Raw genomic sequence first — 27,696 nt, 5'->3', positions numbered from 1 at the left:
TTGATTTCCTCCAAGGCCCGCCCAAAGCTGCGGCTGTCACTCAACGCCAACACGCGGGTCACGTGGCCCGAGCTGAGGTCCCCCATCTTCAGAGACACGCCTTCAGTGGATTGGCTAGTCCACGGTGGGAGGGGGGGTGCCTTCTGAAAAGGGATGATGCAGGAGCTACCTTCTGTTAGTTATAGGTTGTTTCCTCGTGAGTGATAGGCCCAGTGTCTGTGCCTAATGCATGCAAATAAAACCGTCCCCAAATGATACTCCCATCTGGGATTCTGTAGGATTGTTCCTGAGAAGAGACAAGCCTGATATTTGCACCACTTCCAGGCTGAGTTGAGTAAAAATGAATTTAGCCAAATAGCCTGAAGGTAGTAAGTGCTCAAGATACAGTTGACTGGACAACTCTTCCATTTCATCTTTGTGTATAGGAGCTCTGAATCACCGGAGAGCATGTAAGCCCAAAGCCTCTCCAGACCCTAGGGTATCAGTCGAAGACTGCTCAAGAATTATTCTTGTACTTGGCCCCAACTCTAGATCACAGCAATTTATACATGCCATCCCTGTTTCAGAGACTGTTCATTTTCATCTGCCAAGCCATCCACTTTTTTCCAAGCCTTCAGTCAAATAATGTCTCCTGAAGAAAAAGAAGAGAGAATGATATAACTGTCAGAGTTTTATCTGAAAGAAGGCATTATTATATAGAGTTGTGTGTGTGTGTGTGTGTGTGTGTCCATTTCAAAGTGTAACTGTTAAAGAGAAACAGTTAACTAACTGGTCACTTGTTAAAGAGTCTTCCATCTTTGACAGGGAAAGGATTGGGGGAGCATTCATTTAACAGCTTTTTATGAAATGTGTACTTGGCCTGCTGGCAATGAGAGAATGGACCAGATACATTCAAGATGTTTGTCTTCAAGGGGTTTGCAGTCCATTGAGAGTGAGAAAGACAGGTAATCTGGGAATTTTGAGCATAGATCTCTGGAATATTCAGTCATCATATAATAGGCATTCTTTAACATTTTGGATGTTATTTTTCTCATCTTTCCACTGAACAAAATTGGTTCAAGCCTTTAATAATCTGTGCTGTGTACTCAAGGTGGAAAATGTCAGCAAGTAATCCTCACAATTCTCCAGTTAGTGCAAGCTTACATGGTTAGTGAGTAGCTCCAATATCGAACATACATGTCACTCTTCTACAACCACTTTCTCTGTCCACCATTGTCATGTACACAATAAACAGGTTTCTATTATAGCAAATATGATGCTTCCTTACTCAAATTTATTCACTTATCTACTACACCTCTAAGATGACTTTTCATTTGAATATCTCTCAATCTACTTCTCATTTGTCTTTGTATATGCAGCAGTATCACACTGTTTAGTGATTAGAAGGTGTTCAATAAATAATTCAGCCATCACCACAATCAAATTCAGAACATTTTTCTCACCTCAGAAATATATCTCATACCCTTTGTCAGTCACTCCCCATTCCTCCCTATTTCCTGCCCCTTTGGCCTAGAAAAGCATTAATCCACTTTATGTCTTTAGAGTTGCCTATTCTGGATATTTCATATGAATGCGATCATGCAATATGTAGTCTTTTCTGGCTGGCTTCCTTCACTTTGCATCTTTTCTGGCTGGCTTCCTTCACTTTGCATCATGTTTTCAAAGTTTATTTATCCATACATCAGTTGGCAGACATTGGGTTGTTTCTACTTTTTAGCTATTAGGAATAACGCTTCTATGAACATTCATGAGAGCATTCATTGTGTCAAGATAACATTTTCATGGGTACCTAGGAGTGGAATTGTTGTATCATATGCTATTTCTGTGTTTAACCTTTTGAGAAGGCACTGGTAGCTCTATTACTTGTCAGGGTATTTTTCATAAGCCATATTGTATTATTATTTATCTTTGTTGTGTGTATCTGCAGGCTGCAGGCCCATTACCTTAATAGTCTGTGACCTTCTGAGCTGAGAAACATGGTTCCTTGCCCTCAAGAGGATCAAGTTTGGAGAAAGGTATAAACAATCAAATAGAGTAATAACAAGCACTGAAATCAAATTTATTGTTAAAATGTGGAGGAGGAGCAACCTTATTCAACTGGCATTAAACAGGAAGTACTTCTCATAAAATGTAGGCTCGAGATGACTCTTGAAGAATGAGGAGGAATTGGCCAAGCTAAGAAGCAAAGTGTGTTCTAGACAAAGGCACATGTACCTTGATATGTATCTCCTTGCCTATGAGCTGTGCAGGTAAGTATAGTGTGTAGGTAGATACAAAGGTGGTGAGGTATGGGAAAGTGGCAGGGGAAGTGGGTACAGACGGGTCAAGATGGATGGAGACTTTTATAAACTGCTAAGGAGTTTGAAATCTATTCTGAAGGCAATGGAAAACTAATGGATTGTTTAAGCAAGGCTGGGGGGAATTACTTCAGCAGCAGTACACAGTATGGATTATTAGATAAGGAACAGGTTTTTCTCTGGAAAAACAGAGAAGCCAGTTAGAAGACTGATAAAATAACTAGAATGAAGAATTGTGGAAGCCCGAGTTGAGGTGGTAGCCATGAAATTGGCAAAAAGGATTCGAACGCAAAATTACAGGAAACAATTGAAGTTGTAGTCCAGGCTTCCATTTTTCAAAGAGGTAGGGGATTCAGGAGGAAGGTGGTACACTTGCTGAGAATAATAGTGAAACACTACAACTTACTACTGTTGAAGTTGATATGCTGTTGCAGTCACCCACAGAAATGAAATGGATGCCCATCTAAAATTTGGTTCATTTTTCAAGATTTTTGCTACCACACATGCACCAAAAAGGTGTAAGGAGGTTTATTAGTCACATGATGAGACTTTCTAGGAAGAGCAAGGCAGGCTTCCCAAATAAGTCCAAAATGGCTTGGAGTGGGTGCAGGGAGCTTGGGAAAAAGACTGGCTCTTGGGGTTTTTATGGTGGCTAGGGCATGATACTAAGGAGAAAATTCCTACACAGGAGGCAGGGCTTCTGTGGCTTGAATTACCCACTGGCAGCAAAGAAGGGAGCACCCAGGCTTTCTTATCAGCCTGCCCAGATGTGGAGCAAAAGGGAACACATGAGGGCTTGAAAGTTGTCAACCATTAGTCAACTGTGGGATCAGTCTTTATTACGTATGTTTAGGGTTAGGTTTCATTTTGTTTTGTTTACTCCAACAAGAAAATAATACAATTTTTATGTCTTTATGTGCTTTGGAAATGACTATAGTGGACACTTGCCTTCTCAGAATTTGTTCCACTCTTCCCACATTGTGCAGCACACACCTCAGAAATTTGGGTGGAATTAATCTCACCCTTATCCCAAAGTTAATCCAATCAGGTTAATCCTGACCCGTGATGTTCCCTTGGCCACAAAGGTTTGGGAGTGAGCACTAATCATAGAAATTTTGCCCCAAAATTGTCTGATTTGGCTCCCTTTCTCCCTCTTGATGTGAATGAGAAAGCATATGATCCTTGTTGCTGAAGGCAGTCATCTTGTGACCAAGAAAATGAAAGAGAAATGGAGCTGAAACCCTATCAAATAAACAAAGATCTGTAACATTGTATATAAGCAAAAGGATGTAAAGTACAAACTGTGAAATTTTTAAATAAGCATTCTTCTGGCCCCTTTCTCCTCCTGTACTAGATTGTTCTATTATGTGAGCCTTCAAATCACATCAACATAGAGTTTGATTTTTTTTTTTTTTTTGCCACTGATTCTCAGTATTGAATACTGAATAGTATATTAAGTATTGGTTAAATTGGTTTGAATTTATAACTATTAAAGTTTACCTCAAAATACGTTAGTGTACATCATTTGATATAAATGTGCACATTGTGTTACTTACCTTACTTTATCCTCTAATGATTGTCAGATGCCATCATCTAGAATTCCCACTTTAGATGTATTCAGCCTGTGTTTATTCAGAAAGCCTGCATTCTAAACAGCAATGATAAATGCTTCTGGTATCATAATCTTCCGTTAACACCTGAAGCTTTGCTAATCAATGGATGTTATAGCTGGGTTTTCATAAGTGAAACCCATAAGTGATGGGTTTCATAAGTGGGTTTTCTGCTAGCATGATGGATGTTATAAATTGACTCTCACTGATGAACAAGTGGTATTCATGATATATAGATTCAATAAATATTTCAGAGATACTCCCTACCTTGCATGACCAAGGTTTCAAAATATTAGTAAACTCTGTAGTCTACACTTTTAGAAACAGCACCATTCTGACCTCAAACAAAAATGTCTAAAATCCTAATACTCTTCAGTGTGCCAAAGATGGAACAGTTTAATTTCTCCTTAACTGAAGGGAGAATCATGTTCGTTATGGAGGTGACTGGAGACATCATGTTAATTATGGAGGCAAGGAATAAATTATTAGTGCCTTCCCCCATCCGCCACTGCAAGTTCATAATTAGAATATTCCCAGTAGAGACACCATTAAACTGAGATCTCAGGATGGGCCATTAAACTAAATTCAGACTGACAAGAGTATGAAGGGCTACTAGGAAAGAGAATTTCCAGGATACAAAAGTTGGACTATGCATGGTCAATTGCCTATAGAAGTAACAAGAAGGAAATAGTTCAAAAACCTAATATTAATGGGAAAATATATTGTTATATAAACCTCAAGCCTAACTGATAATAGATTGACTGTTTAATCTTAAGACAATCCTCAGACTTCTACATTCAACCTAATAGGAAATAAGCTACCAAAATAGGGTAACCTCTCAAAAAGTGCTTCTTCCCCAATGACCTGCTCAGATGGGACCATAAAAGACACTGAAAGCAAAACAGTACCTGCCCAAAGAACCTATACCCTTGCCATCCAGGAGGCCTCACTATTCCTGTCTGCAGAGTATGACAGGGATCAGTGACTACTCTGTATTTTTTCCAGATATACTCTTTTTATTTGGAAGTTTTCATTGCAATTACTTTGTCCTTTCTCTTCCATTGCATTTTGCATTTATTGGGAGTAGGTGACTTGTCACTGGTTGCTCGAACATAAGGAACTCCAGATGAAGCTAAAACACTTCGGAGAAACAGAAAGATGATGTTCAATAATTACAGTTACTAATTACAGTGGTTGGTCAGCTAAAGGGTCCCCTACAGCAGATGGGTAGTTGTTACCCAGAAATGAATTTTGCTCTTCCCCATGGTGTACCATTCAGGTATATTGGGTGAGATTAGCCTTAAACTTTTCCAGTGTTAGTCCCGATCAGTTTAAGCTAGAAGTTATTCCCAAACATGCCACAGTTACTGGGGGCAGGCAGACCCAGTCCTATGTCAATCATAGCATTAACCTAACCAGAAGAATCTGAGATTATCCAAAAAGCACGAAACCCAAGACCATTGTTTAGTGGTTGTTAGAAGGAACTCTCTATCTTCCTGAGGATATAGTGAAGAAGTATGTAATTCCTCCTACTGTTTTTTTTTTTTTAAAGATTTTATTTATTTATTTGACAGAGAGAGATCACAAATAGGCAGAGAGGCAGTTGCGGTGGGGGGGAACAGGCTCCCCACCGAGCAGAGAGCCCGATGCAGGGCTCGATCCCAGGACCCCAAGATCACGACCCGAGCCGAAGGCAGAAGCTCAATCCACTGAGCCACCCAGGTGCCCCAATTCCTCTTGCTTTTAACAGTCATCTTGTGACCATGAAGGACACCAGTCTAAGGATAAAAGCAGACACAGATTGTAAAACAAAGCTGATATAATTCAGAGAAATGGATCTGAAGCTTTGATTAAATCAGTTCTAAAGCTTCTCTCACCTCCATGGGATTTTTCATTTATCTAAACAATTTTCATTTATTATTTAATCCAATTTAAATTAGGTTTTCTGTTATGTTCAGTCTCAAGTGTTTTAACTCATAGGAGGATTTTTGTATGCTAGCTTCATATTAAGTGTCAGAAAATGAGTTGTCATTTTCCTAAAATGGATAATAACTTTTCCACCTTCTTCCCTTTCCTTTTGTCAATGTTCATGCCAGAGTGATATTGAAAATGATATACTGTCCCTGAGAGCAGTTCTTTAAGATTCATATGATACTCAGCTTTCATGTTAAACCAATGGAAACTATTTCAAACATGTATTTATAACATTATATATAAAAGATGGAAAGAGTTAACTGTGAAAGTCTTTAATAAGCCCTTACTGGCCCCTCCTTTAATCAGGTCTCCTTTGAATTCTGTGCAGCATCTAACCCTTTTATGAAATCTCCATTATATGGGAGATACATGATCCCTAATCTCACACTCATTTGCACATTGTTATTAGCCACCATTTTGGTTTGCACATTTTGGGTTGATTAATAAATGGGCAAGAATCACTCAATGTCTAAAAAGCTTTGGGGAAAAAAATGCTTTTGCACAGCAAAGGAAACCATCTACTGAATGGGAGAAGGTATTTGCCAATGATATATCTTATAGAGTTAACATCCAAAATATATAAAGAACCTGTACAACTGAACACCAAAAAATATATATTATATATATATATATATATATATATATATATATGAGCAGAATAGACCTTCACAAATGACCTGAATAGACATTTCTTCAAAGACATAGAGATTTCCAACAAACATATGAAGAAGTGTTTAACATCACCAATCATCAGGGAAATTTGCAAATCAAAACTACAATGAAATATCACTTCACACATATGGGAATGGCTAGTATCAAAAAGATAAGAAATAACAAGTGTTGGTGAGGATATGGAGAAAAGAAACCTTCATGTACTCTTGATGGGAAAGTAAATTGATACAGCCAGTGTGAAAAATAGTATGGCAGCTCCTCAAAAAGTTAAAAACAGAAGTACAGTATAATCCAGCAATTCCACTTCTGGGTATCAAAAAAAAAAAAAAAAATGGAAATACTAATTTGAAAAGATATATGCAGCCCCATTTTGTTGCAGCATTATCTACAACAGCCAAGTATGAAAACAACCTAACTGTCCATAAGTAGATGAGTGGATAAAGAAGATGTGATATACATATATGATGGAATATTATTCAGCCATGAAAAAGAATGAGGTCTTGCCATCTGCACCACATGGATAGACTTAGAAGGCATTATGCTAAATGCAATAAGACAGAGAAACAATTATCGTATGATTTCATTTATATATGGAATCTAAAAAACAAAACAAAACAAAACAGGAACACTCTCATAAATATAGAGAACAAACTGGTGGTTGCCAAAGAGTTGGGGGTGGGGACATAGACTAAATAATTGAAAATTATTATAAAATACATAAGTCATGAGGATGTAAAGTACAGTATAGGGAATATAGCCAATAATATTATAACTTTGTATGGTGACAGATGGTAATTAGACTTGTTCTGATTATTCTGAATGTGCTTAAATATTGAAACACTATGTTGTACACCTGAAACTAATATAATATTATATGTCAACTATATTGTATGTCATTAAAAAATATGAACTGCTTCTATTATTATCTCAGTGCCTAATACACAAAAGAAATCCCAAGCCAGAAAGAGACACAAGCCAGAAAGAGACACAAGATTACATTTCATCCGTGTAATCATTACAGTAAGTTGATAAAAACTAATTTACATGATCAGTTGCCTTTACTTGTGATCTCAAAATAATAACTCAGAGATGGCATGACTGTAAATGGAAAGCACATGTGTCCACTCGACTTCCTTTACTCTTCATTATATCTTTAAAAAAAATTAAAAAGCCAGGGGAATTAAATTTTCTAAAAACATTAAAAATCAATGCTGGAATATTTTTTATATTTTGGATTAATTCTAACACCTAGATTATTCACATAATTCCTGGTGCTTATATATCACATCTCTGGCTGCTAAACACTACTTTTTATGATGATATTGAAAAATTTAAAAGTGAGGTAGATTTTGCATCTATATTAAACCATTATATTGCTTCCTTAGAAGTTGCTCTAACACTTTTGCAGATGGAGCAAGCAATACTCTGGGCAGAAAGCCATGCAAGACTGCTGCAACAAATATAAATTGAGTTTAAATTAAACTTTTTCAAAAATTTTGGTGCACCACAAAATTAACATATCATGAGAAAACTCTGAAGTTTGAAAAATGGAGTTTAAAAGATGGAACCCCTCTCAACCTTCTCCTGAGAGTCTGATCACTCAAGTTGACCAGGAAAAGCCAAGTATTACATATGAACAGTGGAAGACACTTCCATTTATTTCTCTTCCTTTAAGTCTTGGATATCAAATAATTCTAATAAAGAAAATGTTGGGTCCTTATACCAAACTTTAACCTAGCACAGGAGGAAAAAATCATCCCAACAACTGAAAGAAAGTTATCTCTATTAAGAGTCTGACTCTGGGGTGCCTGGGTGGCTCAGTGGGTTAAGCCGCTGCCTTCGGCTCAGGTCATGATCTCAGGGTCCTGGGATCGAGTCCCACATCGGGCTCTCTGCTCAGCAGGAAGCCTGTTTCCTCCTCTCTCTCTCTCTGCATGCCTCTCTGCATACTTGTGATCTCTCTCTGTCAAATAAATAAATAAAATCTTAAAAAAAAAAATAAAAAAAAAAAAAAAAAAAAAAGAGTCTGACTCTGTCTGTGCATTTCTTATACTGTCAATTCAGGAGTACTTGGCAGCAATGTAAATTATAATTAAATAAATAGACTAGTCAATTTTTGCTTTGATAATAGTTTTCTAAGTTCAAAGGTATATTTATAAGGATATTAAGGCACAGGGTGTATCAAACCTGCAGTGTCTAAAATCTGTTTCTGGCAATAAGTCACAAACCCATTGCTTTTGAGGGGAAAAAGTGAATTTACTAAAAGCTAAGGCATGGTTTGGCTTGTTATTTACATTATAGGATTTTGTATGATTTTAAGATTGTAATACCTTTATCAGAATGTTTGCTTAAGATGCGTTTTTGTTTTGTTTTGTTTGTTTTGTTTGTTTGTTTTTGAGAAAGAGAGCGAGAGCATGTATGCACAGGCCAGTGGGTGGGGGAAAGCAAAGGGTGAAGGAGAAGCAAGTTCCCTGCTGAGCAGGGAGCCAGATGTTGGGCTGAGCAGGGAGCCAGATGTTGGGCTCAATCCCAAGACCTTAGGATCATGACCTGAGCCAAAGGCAGACGCTTAACTGACTGAGCCACCCAGTGGCCCATTAAGATGTGTATCTTAAACCCCAATATAATTATAATAGTTTGTCTAATTTATCTACCAAAGATTACAACGTAATAAATGTTAATAATGCCTTTAGATGATAATAATAATACCTAAAGATTAAGCAACAATTAAATTAGCTTTTACCTTAACAAAGTTTTTTTTTTTTTTTTCAAAATTAGGTTTATGAGATCCCCCCAAATCTAGCTTCTTATGAAAATACTTGATACTCAGGCTCCTGAGTAAAATATGGATTATATGACTCCTGTTACAAGTATGAACAATGGCATGCTCTTTGTTTTCCAGTAAAATGTTATGAATTTTTGATGTCTATATGATTGTCTAGTGCAGAGGCAACATGTTCCCTAAGTTTATAGTAACATAAAGACTTACTGTTAACAATCTGTAGTGACAGAAATATGCTTTACAATCACTACATGTAAGTATAAGATAGTTCCCAATTATATGTATTGACGGAAATATACATGCATGTGAGACTACCAGTCACTGTCTTTTTATAGAAATTCACTCTCCCATCAACTTCAACAAAAGTATTCTCTGCTGATTGTCTGACCCTTCAGACCATTCTGTGGTCTTCATTCCAATTCAGTCTTTTTCCTTTACCTTTTGCTTCAGCTGGCTGCCTCCGAGTTTCCATCTTTTGTTCTCTTCTCACTCAGATTTAGCCAATCTCTGTGGGTAATTGTCTCTACTCTCCACAGACTTTATCTCCTTAATGCAAATGATTCTCGAATACACTGGTGTCTTCTGTATAAGGTCGTCTTGCTTATTACTCTACATTAATACATCCTACATGTCTACAAAATTCATTCATATTATCCACCTTTGATCCCATGGAAGTTTTTTTTAACTCTCCAGCCCAGAATTATCTCTTGAGCTCAGAATTCACTTTACAGCTGCCTACGAGATATGCACATAGATGTCCCACAGGCAAATTACATGTTCCAGAACATGTTCATTATCCATTCTCCACAAAACCTTTGTATTCAACCTTGCTTAATTGCTTCTGTACAATCTGCGTTAGTTAGGACACTAGTTTCAGCCATTTTAATAAAGCCTGGAAAATAGTAATGGCTTAAATAGGAGAGGTCTTGATTTCTATTTCACATGCAAACATAAGCATAGTAACCCAGGGCTTGTATGGTGGCTCCACAGAGATCCAACCCACCCTTCTTACATCTTATTACTCTCCCATTTTTAACACATGGCTTTCTTTGTGTGGTCCAATTAACATGCTCCAGATTCTGCCGTCACATCGACATTCTAACTGGAAGAAAAAAGGAGAGGAGGAAGGGAAGGTAATACCTCTTCTCTTTAAGTGGAGGCACAGAGGCATACATTCACTTCGTTCACATCCCATTGACTAGAACTTTGCCATACCACACAGCCATGCTTAGCTACAAGGAATCTTGGGATATGCCCTCCTCAGCTTTTGTGGCCTGCAAAAGCTCAGGGATTCTATTACAAAAGAGGAGGAGGATCATCTAGACTGGAAAACAACCACCAAGCCCTCTCACATCCAGTGCGGGAAGAAACCCTTTAACCTTTTCTCCTCTACTTAAATTACTGCTACAGCCTCTTAATAGGTATTGATTCTTTCCATGTGAGTGTATACTGGATGGTTTCTGATCCCGTAATCTGAATGAGTTAGGAAAAAATGCATTCACCAAACCATTGGCTACATATTGTGTACCTAAGGCTGTGTTAATCTAACAAAGTGGATTAACTCTAACAAAGATAACGCATCTGGCATTATCAGCAGCTATGATCATCTTCCAGACCCATCCTGTGGGGACCACCACTCATACAGCCTTTAGATCCAGGGTCGGGTTCTGAAAAGAACCAGATATTTAGTAGTTAGGCTTTGCAGACCATGCAGTCTCTGTTGCAGCCATGAACCCACTGTAAGCTTACACCTTGGACAGAACTCCATTTTTTTAACTGCCTCTCGTATGTTTCCACTATAACTGGGGGGCCCTGATGTTGTGTCAGGAAGTCAACTAAGACTCAGTGTCCAAGTATTTTTGAAATGTTTGGGTACATATTTTCCTGAGTAAAAAAGACTTTGATCTCTTTTGGGAAAAGCTATGGGAATCATAAACAGGTATATTTGTCATGGTATAACACAGTTCATCTCCAGGGGAACTTGGCCATTTTGATTAATGGATTCTGGGTCTGAAAACTGACTCAGATCTATTAACTGGGCTAGGGATTATGACACTTACATTGTGGTGGCCACTCAGCCTCCCAGATATCCATGCTTGATTTCTTCCACCAGTACATGCTGAGTGATTCCTTTGTTAGTGCCCATCTATTTGCCCCTAGGGTTGTCACATTCTATTAATATTTTCCATAACCCTGTGAGTCCTGGCTGCCATTCTGATCGTGTTGGTCATTGAAATAATTGAAAACCTCTGACTTTTGGCAATTAAGTACTACTTCCTGGCCTCTTTGTTTCAGAGTCCAATCGTCTCCTTTGCCATCAATGAATCCAATTCTATTCACCAGGATATTCTTTATGGTCTTGGTAAATTGCATGTCCACTGGGTTTCCCATGGAACAAATCCATCATACAGTCTTCCAGCCATATTTGTGTATCTATTCCAGCCTGCCTGTTTTCCTGAGCCTTTACCCCCTTTAGCACTCTTCCATCATGGCAATCCTAACATTTCAATTTTGCTTAACATGTACCATCTGTCTTGGTTGGCATTTGGACCATCTTTGAAATTCAGCCACTCTGACTATAAAGTCTTGGTCTTGGTCCTGAGCTTTCTCCAGCCTTTCCTTGCAGGAAATGAGAGTTTCTTTGTATGCAACTAAAGAGGCATCCTTAACTTTCCACCCAGTTTTTGATCATTATCCTCCTATAGAGCTGTTTAACAATAGCCATCCAATCTTACTATCTTTATAAGCTACTATATTCTCCATACATCTCAAATATCTGGTTCACTTGCACAATTTACCAATGGTGAAAATTTTAACTCGACCTCATGCCAGGGGCTGTCTGTGTTTCATGTACCACCACTGATAAGGTTTTTATTGCCAGAAGGCAAGGAATGGCTCAGGCCCAAATTTTATCGTATCTCTCTTGGACAACTTTTGGTACTTAATGTATCAGATTGCATCCTCAGTAAGCACGAGCTGAGATAGAATTTATTACTGTAGAATTATTAGAGGCCATACCTTAATAAGAAGAGAAAAGGAAGCAGGCCTGGGCAGAGGGAGAAGTTTAACTGTGATGCAGACATAACAGAGCTTCAGCCAACCCAGCAGAAAGCTCTGGAACAAATATGTCTTTCAGAGTCCTCCATCGGGTCTGTTCATACTTTCTCTCAGTCACAGATGCAGGTTGCCCTGGGAAGGGTACAGCCTTTGGAAAGACACTCTCTGCACCTGAGCATATTCTAAAAGAGCTGACAGCTGTAGATTTCTAGGTGTACTTCCTACAGTTGCAAAGTCCTCCTTGAAAGAACACCTGGTAGTGCATCTTTGTATCTAGCACATTCAGCTACTTGCAGTTTTCTCCAGTGGCTGAAACATTCTCATCCTTGTGCCTTTGAACATGCTGTTTCATCTTCCAGGCGTACTCTTCCTCAGAAATCTGAAATTTTCAGGCTATATTAGTTGCTCATGGCTGACCACATATTATTTATGCCATTATTATAGCCATTCTCAAGCTATATTTTTATATATCATTTTTATGTTTATATATATTTTATATATTAATATCTCAATAATTTACTTATGCCTTTGCCCAATATACTGTGAACTTTTTGAAAATAGGGATTATATTTTTCATTTTTGTATCCTTAACATCCAAAACAATGTCTTTCACAGAAGAAATAATTAAATAATTAAATAATTAAATAAACATTTCCTAAATAAACAAGAACCTGTTTTTACCCTATCCCTTTTCCTATCTTCTATGTAAAAGTTAGACCCCCAAGTATTTCTTAACTCCTTTATTTTTTATTGCATTTTTACACAATTTTATTTTTATTTTTATTTAATTTTTTAGATAGAGAAAGAGCTCAAATCAGAGAATCAGGTTTGTGAGGGAGGTCAGAGGGAGAGGGAGAGAGATAATCTTAGGCAGGCCTTACACTCAGCATAGAGCCTGATGTGGCACTCAATCTCAGAAGCCTGAGATCAGGACCTGAGCTGAAATAAAGAGTCCAATGTTTAACTGTCTGAGCCACCCAGGCATCCCATTTTTACACAATTTTAAATTAATGACAGACTCGGTAGTAACATTGAAATCTATATACTCAGTTCAGACTACTTCACCAAGTCTTGCATTCATATATTTTACTGACTGATGGACATTTTCTTCTGACCGCCTCAAGACATTTCAGATTCAATGTACCAATATATTCCAAAGGGCACCCATGATTTTTTTTATCCCCAAACCTGCTTTTTCTTCTAGACTTTCTATCTTCTTTGATTGTGCTACATAGTTATCCCAACTAGAAAGCTGAGAGCTTCCCTAAACTCCTTTTGCCTTCATTGTTAATGGTCACCAAATTCTGATCACTTAACTTTTTAAATAATTTCAACTCTATCTTCTGTCTGTCTTCTCCATTCTAATATTTATGGCAATTCAGGTATTCCTCCAATTTTCTGCGCAAATTCTTAGGTGATCTCTCTGTCTTCTGTCTTATTACTTTAAAATCCATACTCAATCACATTTCTCCAAATAACTTCATACTAAATGGTGAGTGACTCAAAGCTTTCCCACTTAGATGAGAAACAAGGCAAGGATGTCCTCTCCAACTACTGCTTTTCACATACACTGAAAATCCTAGTTAATGCAATAAGATAAGAAAAGGATACAGATTGGAAAGTAAGAAATAAAACTGTCTGTCTTTTCAGATAACATGATTGTCTACATAGGAAATCTGAATGAATCAACAGACACCTGAACTAATAAGTGAATATACCAAAGTTGCAAGATACAAGGTTAATATACAAAAGTCAATCGCATTTGTTTTTAGATTTTTTTTTAAAACTTATTTGACAGAGATCACAAGTAGGCAGAGGGGCAGGCAGAGAGAGAGGAGGGGAAGCAGGCTCCTTGCTGAGCATATAGCCCAATGTGGGGCTTGGTCCCAGGACCCTGAAACCATGACGTAGGCCAAAGATAGAGGATTTAACCCACTGAGGCACCCAGGTGCCCCAAGCCAATCGCATTCTAATATATCAGCAATAAACAAGTAGAATTTGACATTAAAAATACATTTATCATATTATCACCACTTCAAATCAAATACTTAAATATAAATCTAGCAAAATATGTACAAGATCTATATTAAGAAAACTACAAAACTCTTATGAAAGATATCAGTAAACTAAATAAATGGAGATATATTCCATGTTCATGGAGGGAAAGACTCAATATTGTCAAGATGTCAGTTCTTCCCAACTTAATCTATAGACGCAATGCAATTCCAGTAAAAAATCCCAGCAAGTTATTTTGTGGATATTGACAAATGGAATCTAAAGTTTATATGAAAAGCCAGAAGATCCAGAATAGCCAACTTAATATTGACAGTTAACAAATTTGGAAAACTAACAGTACCCAGTTTCAAGACCTAGTATAAAGCTACAGTAATTAAGACAGCATACTATTGGTGAAAGATGAGAAAAAGAAATCAATGGAACAGAATGGAGCCTGGAGACAGACCACAAAAACCTAATCAACTGATCTTTGACAGGAGCAAAGGCAATACAATGGAGCAAGATAACTGTTCAACAAATAATAATGGAACAACTGGACATCCAGCAAAGAGTGACTGAAACACAGACCTTATACCCTGCCCACACACAAAATTAACTCAAAATGGACCATAGACCTAAGTGTGAAATGAAAAAATATAACCCCCTGGAAGATGACATAGGTGATCTTGGGTATGATGATAACTTTTAAATATAACGCAAAAGGCATGATCTATGAAATAAATATTGTAAAGCTGGAATTCATGAAAATTAAAAACTTCTACTCTGCAAAAGACAATGTCAAGAGAATGAGATGACAAGCCACAATCTGAGAAAATATTTGCAGAGGACACATCTAATAAAGAACCGCTATCCAAAACATATAAAGAACTATTAAAACCCAACAATAAGAAAATGAGCAACTCAATTTAAAAAGTTTAATGACACCTCACCAAAGAAGATGTACAAATGGCAAGTAAGAAATGAAAGGATATTCAACATCATATGTCATTAGAGTATTGCAAATCAAAACAATGAGATATCACTGCATACCTATTACAATAACCAAAATTCAAAACACTGACAACACCAAATGCTGGTGAGGATGTAGAGCAAGAGGAACTCTCATTCATTGCCTGTGGGAATGCAAAATAATACAGCCATTTTGGAAGACAGTTGGGAAGTTTCTTACAATACTAAACATACTCTTACCATACATTCTAGTAACCACACTCCTTGGTTGTGAAGTGAAAACTTATGTCCACACAAGAAAACTTGTATACAGATGTTTATAGCAACTTTATTGATAATTGCTAAAACTTGGAATTAACCATGATTTTTTAAATCTTTTTTTAAAAGATTTTATTTATTTATTTGAGAGAGAGAGAATGAGAGAGACCATGAAAGAAAAGGTCAGAGGGAGAAGGAGACTCCCCATGGAGCTGGGAACCTGATGTGGGACTTGATCCCAGGACTCCAGGATCATGACCTGAGCTGAAGGCAGTCGCTTAACCAACTGAGCTACCCAGGTGCCCTAACCATGATGTTTTTTAGAAGGTGAGTAGATAAATAAGTATACTCTGTATGTTACTATAATGGTGGATACATGTCATTATATATTTGTCAAAACACATAAAATTTATAACACCAAGAGTGACTAATGTAAACTATGGACTTTGAGTATAATGATGTGTCAATGTAAGTTTACTGTTTATAACAAATATACCACTGTGGTGTGAGATACTGATAGGAGAGAGGTTGGGCATGTGTGGAGACAAGGAGATATGGGAACTCCATATATTCCTCTCAACTTTGCTATGATCTTAAAACTGCTCTAAAAAATAAAGTTGATTAATCTTTTTTAAAACTGAAAATTCCTGGGGTGCTTGAGTGGCTCAGTGAGTGAAACATCTGACTTTTTTCTTTTCTTTTTTTTTGTTTTTTTAAGATTTTATTTATTTATTGGACAGAGAGAGAGAAAGACCACAAGTAGGCAGAGAGGCAGGCACAGAGGAAGGGGAAGCCAGGCTCCCCGCTGAGCAGAGAGCCCAATGTGGGGCTCGATCCCAGGACCCTGAGATCATGACCTGAGTAGAAGGCATAGGCTTAAACCACTGAGCCACCCAGGCGCCCAAATATCTGACTTTTTACTTTGGCTTGCATTGTGATCTCAGTGTCATGAGATGAATCCCCACCAGTCCCATGAGGGGAGATTCTCTATCTGCCTCTCCCCGCCATGCACACACACACACTCTTTCTCAAAAATTAATTAATTAATTAATTAATTAAATCAGAAAATCCTACATGAAGAAAAGGTATCAACATCATAAATACACAAATAATCAAAGTCTTTTTAAATAAGTCTTTTAGATTCTATGACCATGGTGGTTGTCTTTCACTTTTTGGTTGGTATCTGTGAAAAAAAAAAATAGATATAAGAAAAAGGAAGTTTCTAAGATCGTATTGATTTATATGTAATGTTATCACTTTCCCTACTTGATTTACAAATATTTATTTTAAAGAAAGTAGATTTACTGCAATGCAAAATACAGGATATATCCTATTTGATTAAACGATTACTACAGATCGAGTTGGTAATTATTATTGGTAAGCCTAAGTAACATTTCTGTGCTGAAAAACAAATTATATTTTTATAGTTTCTCCTCATGGTAATTTTCAGTTACATAATATACAATGGCACAAAGATTGGTTTTAAATACATATTATATAGAGATAATTAATATTTAAAGTCTTAAAACAATTGTTCACCAGTGTATGATATCATTGGAAACATAAAATTTTAGAGGTTAAAGGAGCTTTCATGCTATTTTATTTAAACTTCTCTTTGAATTCAGGAATCCCTTTACCCACATTTAGGCAACAACTCAACAGAAACCAGTGTAAAACCTCCCACAGAATTTTTTTTTTACTTGAAAGAAAATAAGTTAACAGTAAGTAAAAACTAGTTTACTGACTTTGCATGGGTAAACAGCCTCAGGAAATTAAAAGACTGAGAGTCAAAAAAGAATTTTAGTTCAAGTATAATTTAAATTTAAACTACATAATAAAGGACATAAGGAAAAATGGCACTTTTATTTTAGAAGGGTAGAACAGGCTTCTAAAACAAAGTCAGTTTCTTGGAGTTGGAAGAGTCAAAATTTTTATTAAAGGGAGTTTTCTTTTTTAAACAACATTCACATGCCATAAAACAAGATGGCACTTATTCCATGTTTCTGCAAGTCTTCCTATCTTCTTCAGAAAGGAAATTTCCACTTATTTGAAGATTACCCATTACTGGTATCACTCATACAAAATGTAGTTTCCCAAAGTCATGAATAGGATAAGAAAATAACAAACATCATGGCATACAAACAGTAAATACAGCTGCTTGCAGAAGCCAATGAAACACCTTATTGGTCACTGGGTTATTTGTATCCTTCCTAGAATATGAGTTTTGAGCATCTCCATGTCTGTTCTGAAACTTTAAATTATCCCTTTAGTCATGAATGGTATTTGGTCAGGGGGTGATGAATAAATGAGTATCACCCAGTAACATGGAAGTTTTAATATGGTCAAAAGCCAGATATGCTTGTGGTCCTTCGAAGTCAAACAGTACTTCTAATGCTGTTATGCTGGTTATTTGGTTTTTGGCTTCCTCTTTAACAATGAGAGCTCTATATTTTTCTATATAAAATAGGACTTGTTAATGAGAATGTAGAATAAGTTAGCATGACAATTACCAAGAATCCATTTTCCTCACAAACTAAGGAGAATATTTTTAATCATTATTTTCATTCAATGCTTTGGCCATATTTGAAGATGCAGGGAAATGTCGTGGTGGAAGTAATAGTAATTTTTTTTTTAATTCTTGTTTTAGTAAAACTCATTACAACTATTCCGAATCCATTTTTGGCTAAGTGAGGAGGAAAGTTTTACCAGCTGATGGCCGTTTGATGACCTACATGGAAAGAATTGGTAGACTCAGGAGAGCACAATTGAGAGAAGTGATCACATCACAAAATATGACATCATTCTTTGGCACCAGCTGGCATCCTGGACATGGAGAGTGAGTTATACTCTCAACCCTCAATTTTCCCCTCAAGATTACCCTTGTGGCTCACCAGAGGGCAGTGTGCAGTAATCGGCTCTACTACCTCCTATGTTGGATGTTTCCTTTGGAACAGCCAATGTCAAATCATCAGAAACAGAACACAGGCAAGAGAATAAATTATGGAAGTTGTTTTGTTAAATTTGTTGTATCTCTCCCCCCTACAAGGAATTCTTAACATTGAGAAATTAATCAATCACCACACGAGATATAAGGTAATTACTTTTAATAAGTTTCTGGTAAACTCTGTGTTTCAAATTTACAACAATAGTTTCGGAATTACTAAACTCAATTCACCTCTTTAGACTTACAAATGCATAATATTATTCAAAGGTGAATAAACTTCCTTCCTTCACACATCTCACATGTGAAATCTCAAGGGTTTTCAATTAATTAAATAATTCAGTGAGCACTTACTGAACAATTGGAGTGTGGGATATAACAAAGTAAAGCACCTATAAAGCCTGCTCAAAAGGAGCTTGAACTCTATCAAGGGATGAAAGTGTAAATGAAAAATTAAAAACATGATCAAACTTATACAAAGTAGAAGATACATACAAAGTGTTATGAAAATTGAGAAGATGGAGATCTGAAAGCTTTTGGGAAGGTTCAGAATCTGAGCTGAATCTTGCAACTGAGGCAAAATTCTTAGACATATTGAAAGTGATAAAAGCACATCCTAGATAAAGGAAACATTATGGATAGGGTGAGTTAAAGGACCTAGGAGGTCAGAGAATGCAAAAGGTAGTAGTAGAAATAATGCTAGAGAACTATTTTGTGAATAGGTACTTCAGAGTATTAAATATCAGGATGGGATGCTTCAAAAACTAAGCTGATAATGGAAAATTGTGGGACCAGAAAATCAACATTTGCTCTGTGTACTAAGAAAATTGATCTGATAGTATTGTGTAGGATAGATTAGATAAGTAAGAATCCAAAGGTAGGGAGTTGAGTTAGAAGGCGATTTCAATACTCCCGCATAATTTGAGATTGAAAATGAGGCAAGCAAGAGGGTCTGTAAATATGGGGCACCTGGGTGGCTCAGTGGGTTAAGACTCTGCCTTCGGCTCAGGTCATGACAAAGGTCACGTTGGGCTCTCTGCTCAGTGGGGAGCCTGCTTCCTCCTCTCTCTCTCTCTGCCTGCCCCTCTGCCTACTTGTGATCTCTGTCTGTCAAAATAAATAAATAAAATCTTGGGAAAAAAAGGGGTCTGTAAATGTAAAATTGGTATGAGTAAAAACTAAGTAAATGTGCGTGGGGTAAAAAGAAAAAGAAGTCAAAACTAAAGTTTGAGTTTTTGAGCTAAAGTGGGAGGATGACAACTTTATTCAGTGAAATACAGGACCCAGGAAAAGCGGGTTTGAGAAATAAATTGATATAGTAACCAAAAATATTAAATAGACTATCCTAGTTAAAATCTTTATAAAGCTAGGGGTGCATGGTGGCTCAGTCAATTAAGCCTCTGCCTACAGCTCAGGTCATGATCCCAGGGTCCGGGCATTAAGCCCTGCATGGCACTCCCTGTTCAGAGACGAGCCTGCTTCTCCCTCTCCCTCAGATGTTGCCCCTTCTTGCACACTCTCTCTCTCTCTCTGTGTCAAATAAATAAATGAATAAATAAAATCTTTAAACGGTTCTGAATTTTTTGAATGTGAAATTTTAAGAGGAGTTTATTGAGCACTCAAGATGAACATAACAGACTTACATTATATCATTGTGTTACACGGGAGGAACTTCAAGGTGTTCTCCCACCACCAACGAAAATAAGGTTTGTTAAACTTTATTGTTGCTAAAAATTTAAGAATACCCTAATTTTACCAAATGGTGGTTGTGCTTAACTAAAAAGGAAAGAATTGCAACCTTTCACTGATGCAGTCATGTTCTGGGCATTTTTTTCTTTCTAATAAAAAATATGATAGAACATTTAAAGTTCTATAAAGTAATAATAATCTTGAAGAAACAAAGAGAACTAAATATGACTTCCTTTAATATTTTTAATTTTTTAATGTATTAACTGAAAAAGCCTATGGTGGAGTCTCATTTGTCCAAATACATTGTAATAATTTGGCCCACCTTGGCTAACAGTTACAAAATCCAGAGATGAAGCTGTGAAAGAAACTTTTCCAGTTGAAGCATCTGCTTCTGTTACAAATTTTTCAATCAATGGTACAGGAAGTTTTGTAGCTGCTTTGATTTCATCTGTTAGTTTTTCTACTCAAATCAAATAAATGATATCATAAGTGGCATGGGCTTGTTTCTTAGCCACTAAAAAAATCCTAGTAGTAAATTTCCCACACTTGAGTTTTATATTCCTATCTTTCACTCTTGATCCCTTGAAACACTTGCTAATCAAATAGCTCTTGTCTATACTTGGGACCCTACAGCTTAAATTTTTTTTTGCATGCCAACCACAAAGGAGTGCTTCACATGTTAATCATATCCTCTCCACCCTGCTCTCATGCCTATATAATTTAAGACAAAAATGAGCCTTTTATCTTGATGGAATGTTGTACCTGGTATTTCTTAGTGTATGTATGGTCAAATTAGAGCTGCAAGGCACTAAGCTATTTTTTTTTCTTTTTTTTAAGATTTTATTTGACACACACACACACACACACACACACACACACACACACACACAGAAAGAGACCAACCACAGCCAGGGGGAGCTGCAGGCAGAGGGAGAAGCAGGCTTCCCACTGAGGGAGCTTGATACAGGACTTGATCGCAGGACCCTGGGATCGCGACCTGGAGGCAAGCACTTAACCAACTAAGCCACCCAGTGTCTTTATGCTATTCTTAACATCATTTTACTTTGTCACCTCCATGTACTAAGTTACTGTAGGAAGCCCTGTGGAATTCAATACCACCACAGTTTCAGGTGAACTTTTTAGAAATTGACACCATCACACAACATTTTGTTATGCTTGCCCCTTTTGCTGCTTAAATAACCCCAACTAGAATGTAAGCCATATGAGGGGAAGGATGGTATCTAGTTTAAGAAGCACACTGAGCACCCAGGCTTGTTAGAAAACAAGCATAGAATGGAAAACTCAGCTAGTTCTGAGACTTCTGGCAGTGGGAAAGGTCATAATATTGGCTGGCATTCTGCTAAAGGGGGAAAAAAGGGAGGTACCAGGAAATGAGATTATAATTATTATCTAAGGATCAGAAAGCATAAGAGAATTAAACATCTCTGGTCTCCCTTTTTATAGATAGCTCTCCAATATATCTTTATTTGTATATGCATATAATTAATTGTGATGAAGTACACATAAAATTTACTAACGTAACCATTTTTGAGTGTACCATTCAGTAGCATTACATACATTCACATTGTTGTGCAACCATCACCATCATTTATCTCTAGATCTGTTTTCATCTTAGAATACTGAAACTTTGTACTAATTAAACAAGAAACTTCCATTACCTCCTCTGCACAAAACCTAGAAATTACCATTCCCCATCTGGCCAAATCTGGCCACTCTAGGTAACTAACTCATAGAAGTGGAATCAAGTATTTGTTTCTTTGTAACTGGCTTATTTCACATAGCATGTTCTAAAGGTTTACCCATGCTTTCATATGTTTCCTTTCTTTTTTAAGGCTGAATAATAGTCTATTGAATGTATATACCACATTTTATCAGTTCATCTGTCAGTGGACACTTGGGTTGTTTCTACCCTCTGGTTATTGTGATTAATAGTGTTATGAACATGGATATAGAAATATCTCATCAAGAAGTGCTTTCCAGGGGCGCCTGGGTGGCTCAGTGGGTTAAGCCACTGCCTTCAGCTCAGGTCATGATCCCAGGGTTCTGGGATCGAGCCCCGCATTGGGCTCTCTGCTCAGCGGGGAGCCTGCTTCTTCCTCTTTCTCTGCCTGCCTCTCTGCCTGCTTGTGATCTCTCTCTGTCAAATAAATAAATAAAATCTTTAAAAAAAAAAAAAAAAAAAAGAAGTGCTTTCCATTCTTTTGGATATAGACCCAGAAGTGGAATTGCTAGATGATATGATACTTCTATTTTTAATTTTTTGAGGACACTCCATACTGTTTTTCTTTTCTTTTCTTTTTTTAAGATTTTAATTTTTTTTTTTTTTTTTTTTTTTTTTTTTTTGTCAGAGAGAGAGAGAGGACAAGCAGAGGAAGCAGCAGACAGAGCAGGCAGATGGAGAAGCAGGCTCCTCGCTGAGCAGGGAGCCTGATGGTGGGACTCCGTCCCAGGACTCTCGGCTCACGACCTGAGCCGAAGGCAGCCGCCTAACCAACTGAGCCACGCAGGTGTCCCTCCATACTGTTTTTCATAGTAACTGTACCACTTTACATTCTCAGAGTGCAAAAGTGTTAGAATTTCTCCACATTTTTGCAAACACTTATTTTCTGTTTGTTTTTTGTTTGATAGTAGCCACCTTAATGGGTGTGAGGTAGTAGCTCATGAGGATTTAATTTGCATTTCACTACTGATCAGTGATTTTGAGCATCTCCTTGTGTGTTTATTGGTCATGTGTATCACTTCCTTGGAAAAATAACTTGACTCTTGCCCATTGGAAAAATAACTTGACTCTTGCTCCGGGTTCTTTGGAGCTTTTTGTTGTTGAGCTGTTGTTCTTTATACATCCTAAATATTAACCCCTTGTGACATATATGATTTGCAAATATTATCTCCCATTCTGTAAGTTACCTTTTCACTCTATGGATCATGTCTTTTGATGCACAGGAGTATTATGTAGTTTACACACTGTTTTATGTAGTTCAGTTCATCTATTTTTTTTTTTCTTTTGTTGCCTGTGCTTTTACTGTCATACTCAAGAAATCATTGACACATCCAGTGTCATGAAGACTTTCTCCTATGTTTTCTTCTAAGGGCTTTATCCTATTTAATTCTTCACATGTAGGTTTTTGATCCATTCTGAGTTCATTTTTGTATATGATGTAAGATAAAAGTTCAACTCCATTGTTTTTGTATGTGTTGTGCCAGTTTTCCCAACACCATTTGTGGAAAAGACTGTCATTTCCCCCATTAAATGGTCATTGTCACCCTTGTGAAAAATCATTTGGCAATATAAGTGAAGGTTTAATTCTGAAATTTTTATTCTATTCCATGTGTCTATATATCTGTTTTTATGCCAATACTACACTTTTTTTTTTAAAGATTTTATTTATTTATTTGACAGAGAGAACACAAGCAGGGGATACAGCAGGAGGAGAGGGAGAAGCAGGCTCCCCGCTGAGCAGAGAGCCGGACCTGAGGCTCAATCTCAGGACCCTGGAATCATGACTGGAGCCAAAGGCAGACACTTAATACCTGAGCCACCCAAGTGCCCCTACGCTGTTTTTACTACCATGGCTTTGTAGTAAGTTTTGAATCAGGAAGTATGAAACAACCAAATTTGTTCTTCCTTTTGTTTTGGTAATTCAGGGTCCCTTGAAATTTCATATGAATTTTAAGATTTTTTTTTCTAATTCTTCAAAAGAACTGTTGGGATTTTGATAGGATTTTGATTGTGTTGGGTCAGTAAGTCACCCTAGGTGGTATGGGTATCTTAATATTAAGTTTTCAGTTTCAAATATATCTTAAGCCTGGGAACAAGGACCATTTTTAAAAAGCCATTTATTTGGATGAAAGGAATTGTAAACAATTTATTCTAGGCAATCAAAACTTCAAGCTCCAAGAAACTGATAAGGGAGTAAAGATTGGAGTGGTTTGTTGGTCAAAAAATTGAAACACGAGCAGTAGAATTCACTAATCTGGTGGAAGAGACAACGATACAGTTAGATACAGTTTTGTTATTATTAAATTGCTATGTATACAAGGTTTTACTTATGTGTTTTTTATTCTATTTCTATTGATTATGTCTATGGTGACATGGTGGCACCGTATTACATTTTTAATTATTGTAATTTTATCATTTGTTTTAATAGCCACTAGGCCAATTATCTATGCATTGTTCTTTTCTCATAAATAATTTAATCTTGGGGCACCTGGGTGGCTTAGTCATTGAAATGTCTGCCTTCAGCTCAGGTCATGATCCCAGAGTCCTGGGATCAAACCCCAAGTCCTGCTCCCTGCTCGGTGAGCAGCCTGCTTCTCCCTTTCCCTCTGCCTGTCACTCTGCCTGCTTGTGCTCTTTCTCTCTGTCAAATAAATAAAATCTTTAAAATAAATAAATAAATAAAAATAATTTAATCTTGTTCATGATTTTTTGAAGAAAGTTTTATGAAATTTTTATCAAGTTTAAAAAACATTCTGATGAGAATTTTCACTTAAATCATATTAGATATATGAGTTCACTTGAAGGCACTTGATATCTTCATAATATTGAATCTTCAACATCCAAGAATTAGGTATGACTTTCCATTTATTCAAAATTTATCTCTCTACAAAAAGTTCTATTAATTTCTTTATATGCTTCCTACATATTGTTAAGTTTGACATATTATATAATACACATTATATAAGTTTGATTAAGCATTGGATTTTGAATTTTATCTATTATATCAATCAGGGATCAACCCAGAACACTGAAGGCACTCTGTGTAATCCACCTACAGAGTTTAATATAGGAATTGTGGGCTTATGCAACTCTTAGAAGAACAGGAGACATAGGATCAGGGAGTTCAAAAGTAAAGATTTCAGCCTATAACACCACAGAAGGTGGTTCTCAAGAATTCTTGAAAAAGCCAGTATAGATCTCATGTATGCTCATTTGTCAGTTTGCAACTGCCTCCAGAGAGTAATGACCTTTCCTTCTCTTGTGCCCTATAAACCTCATGTCAGTGCTTCTTACTGGTAGTCTGTGGCTTCTCCTCTGCTATAAAAGGGTAAAGAAGTAATGCTAAGTGAACTACTATCCAGTCCAATTTAAGAAGATCAACATTGTTGCAATGAACATCTAATTTATTTTAATGTGATAATTTATATGAATGGGTTTTGTAACATTAAGCTATTTTGGGGGGAAAAAATGCCTAACTCATTTTGGTGTATTTTGTGACATACTGTCAACTTTAAAATTATTTTATTTACTTGAATTTTTTGATATTATTTTTATAAAAATTTTCTGCAATGATATCATATTATGGTATCTTTGGTTCTGCTACTAAGATTATATTTGCATTATAAAATAAACTAAGAACATTTCTATCTTTTCTTGTCTTCTGAAAATTTAAATTTATCACATGGAAATTACCTATTGCTTATTAACTGGAAATAACACAAAAAACTTCTGGGCCCAATACTTTTTTTACCCATCACACCCCCCCAATCCATTTTATGAGTAAATGTTGATCTGTGCTCTTCTCAATTTAACTGATACTGTAATAGAAATGGATAAACTTTCCAAAGCTGAAGAAATATGTACATTTGTAATGGAAATAGTTCAATAACTGGACCAGGCTAAATTAATTAAAAAATGGACAATTAGGATAAAAATGTTAAATTTCAAAGATAAAAGAAAATATTCTATGACAAAGCAGCCAATTAACAAAGGTTGCCTAAAAAGGAATAAAAATCAGATTGGCCTTGGGTTTGACCATAACACTGAAAGGGAGAAAACAATGTATCCTCCTTTTGAGACAACATTTCATTACCCAAAATTCTAAACTCAGCTAAATTGTTCTTTACATACCAGTCAACAGAAAGGCATACTCACATATGCAGGAGCTCAGAAATTGTACTGTCTGAATTTTCTGAATGAAAACATTTTGAAAGAGATGCTTCTGTCCAATGGGAAATGCATCAAAATAAATGATAAAAGAGAGAAGAAATTGTAATAAAAAAGAATTGAAATGAGCATCAATGGCAGTTCAACATTGCATTAAATTTAAATGTTTGTTGGAATCACTGATGCAAAATTAATGCAAACATCAAAACATTAAGAAATGTCTAATACAAAATATTTTCTAAGATTAAAGACAGTCATTAATGGGATTTAAAACAGCATGGCAAAGACCTAAAATAGTTGTATGAGCTTGGGCATGAGGCAGTTTGTTTTGCAGTCACTGTTGATAAAATAATCTAATCATTTCATAAAATAATTTGGGGGACCCCTGGGTGGCGCAGTCAGTTCAGTGTCTGACTCTTGGTTTCAGTTCAGTTCCTGAATTTAGTGGTGTGGGATCGGGCCCCACATTGGCACTACAATCAGCAAGGAGTCTGCTTGATTCTCTCTCCCTCTGCCCCTTCCACTTGTGCTCTCTCTCTGACTAAAATAAATAAATTAAATCTTTTTAAAAAAAGATAATTTAGAACTTTTTAAAAATTCATACCTTATAACCCAGTATTTCTACAATTAGAAATTTGTTCTAAGGAATAAGGAAATAACATGCAAGATTTGTCTTTAAACTCTTGTTTATAATAGAAAATATATGGACCTATCATATTCTGTCCTATGCCTTGGTCTCTATATTTGTTTCTTTTGTTTTTTAAATATCTTATTTATTTATTTGAGAGAGAGAGAGAGACAGAGACAGAGATAACTAGAGAGAGCGTGAGCAGGGAGGAAAGAGAAAAGCCGGCTCCCTACTGAGCAGGCATGGGGGGTGGTACTCAATCCCAGGACCCTGGGATCATGACCTGAGCCAAAGACAGATGCTTAACTGACTGAGCCACCCACATGCCCCTCTATATTTGTTTTCTAAATACTAATTTTATTTCCTGTAATGTTGCTTCATTTCTTATTAAGATCTTGTAAAATCTCATTGCATTTTTAATTAATTGAATCCCCTTTTTCTAATTCAACTACTTGGAAATTTTGTCCTTTTTTTTTTTTTTTTTTAATTACCTCTCTTTGTCTCAATTTACAGATTTGCCCTCTGATCTTTCTTCTGTTTATAGAAATCAGGTTCTCCTGAATTTTATTTAAAATACACAGGAGATGTTCTTTTTTAAAATACGGCACCACTTCCACTATAACCAAGGGAATCTCTTGAATGTTATGTCAGGTGAATGGTACTCTTCCATAGGTTCCTGTGCTGTTGCTGAGATTAACTGTCTTTTGCATCTCAAAAGAAACATGTTAAAAGAGGAGTTAGCCAGCTGTGCCCTGTACCATGCCCGCAGGAAGTGCCCTTTGAATGGTGCTGTATACTGGCAATGTGAAATACAGGTAAGAAGGATGTTCACACCTTAGGCGGGGAACCTACTTATGTGGATATAAAAATATTCTGGGGGCAGAAAAGATAATGAGGGTCTAGACTATACCTATTT

The 27,696-nt window shown here is 36.6% G+C and overlaps 1 long non-coding RNA gene across 4 annotated transcripts; it reads left to right on the top strand.

Annotated features, from left to right (window-relative positions):
* Positions 1-2: 2 nt before the first annotated feature.
* On the top strand, positions 3-27,574 carry LOC131838952 (uncharacterized). 4 transcript variants are annotated; one of them, XR_009356760.1, is made up of 7 exons: positions 3-944; positions 1,928-2,015; positions 14,043-14,129; positions 15,744-15,941; positions 18,262-18,450; positions 22,614-22,772; positions 23,666-27,574. It is a non-coding gene; the product is annotated as an uncharacterized LOC131838952 (long non-coding RNA). The 4 variants fall into 4 exon arrangements; XR_009356759.1 differs by having other exon boundaries at positions 22,614-27,574; XR_009356757.1 differs by lacking the exons at positions 22,614-22,772; positions 23,666-27,574 and having other exon boundaries at positions 18,262-22,589.
* Positions 27,575-27,696: the final 122 nt, after the last annotated feature.

The sequence above is a fragment of the Mustela lutreola genome, chromosome 8 (assembly GCF_030435805.1).
Source record: "Mustela lutreola isolate mMusLut2 chromosome 8, mMusLut2.pri, whole genome shotgun sequence".
Classification (NCBI taxonomy): Eukaryota; Metazoa; Chordata; class Mammalia; order Carnivora; family Mustelidae; genus Mustela; species Mustela lutreola.
This window is presented reverse-complemented; position numbering and strand designations above follow the sequence as displayed.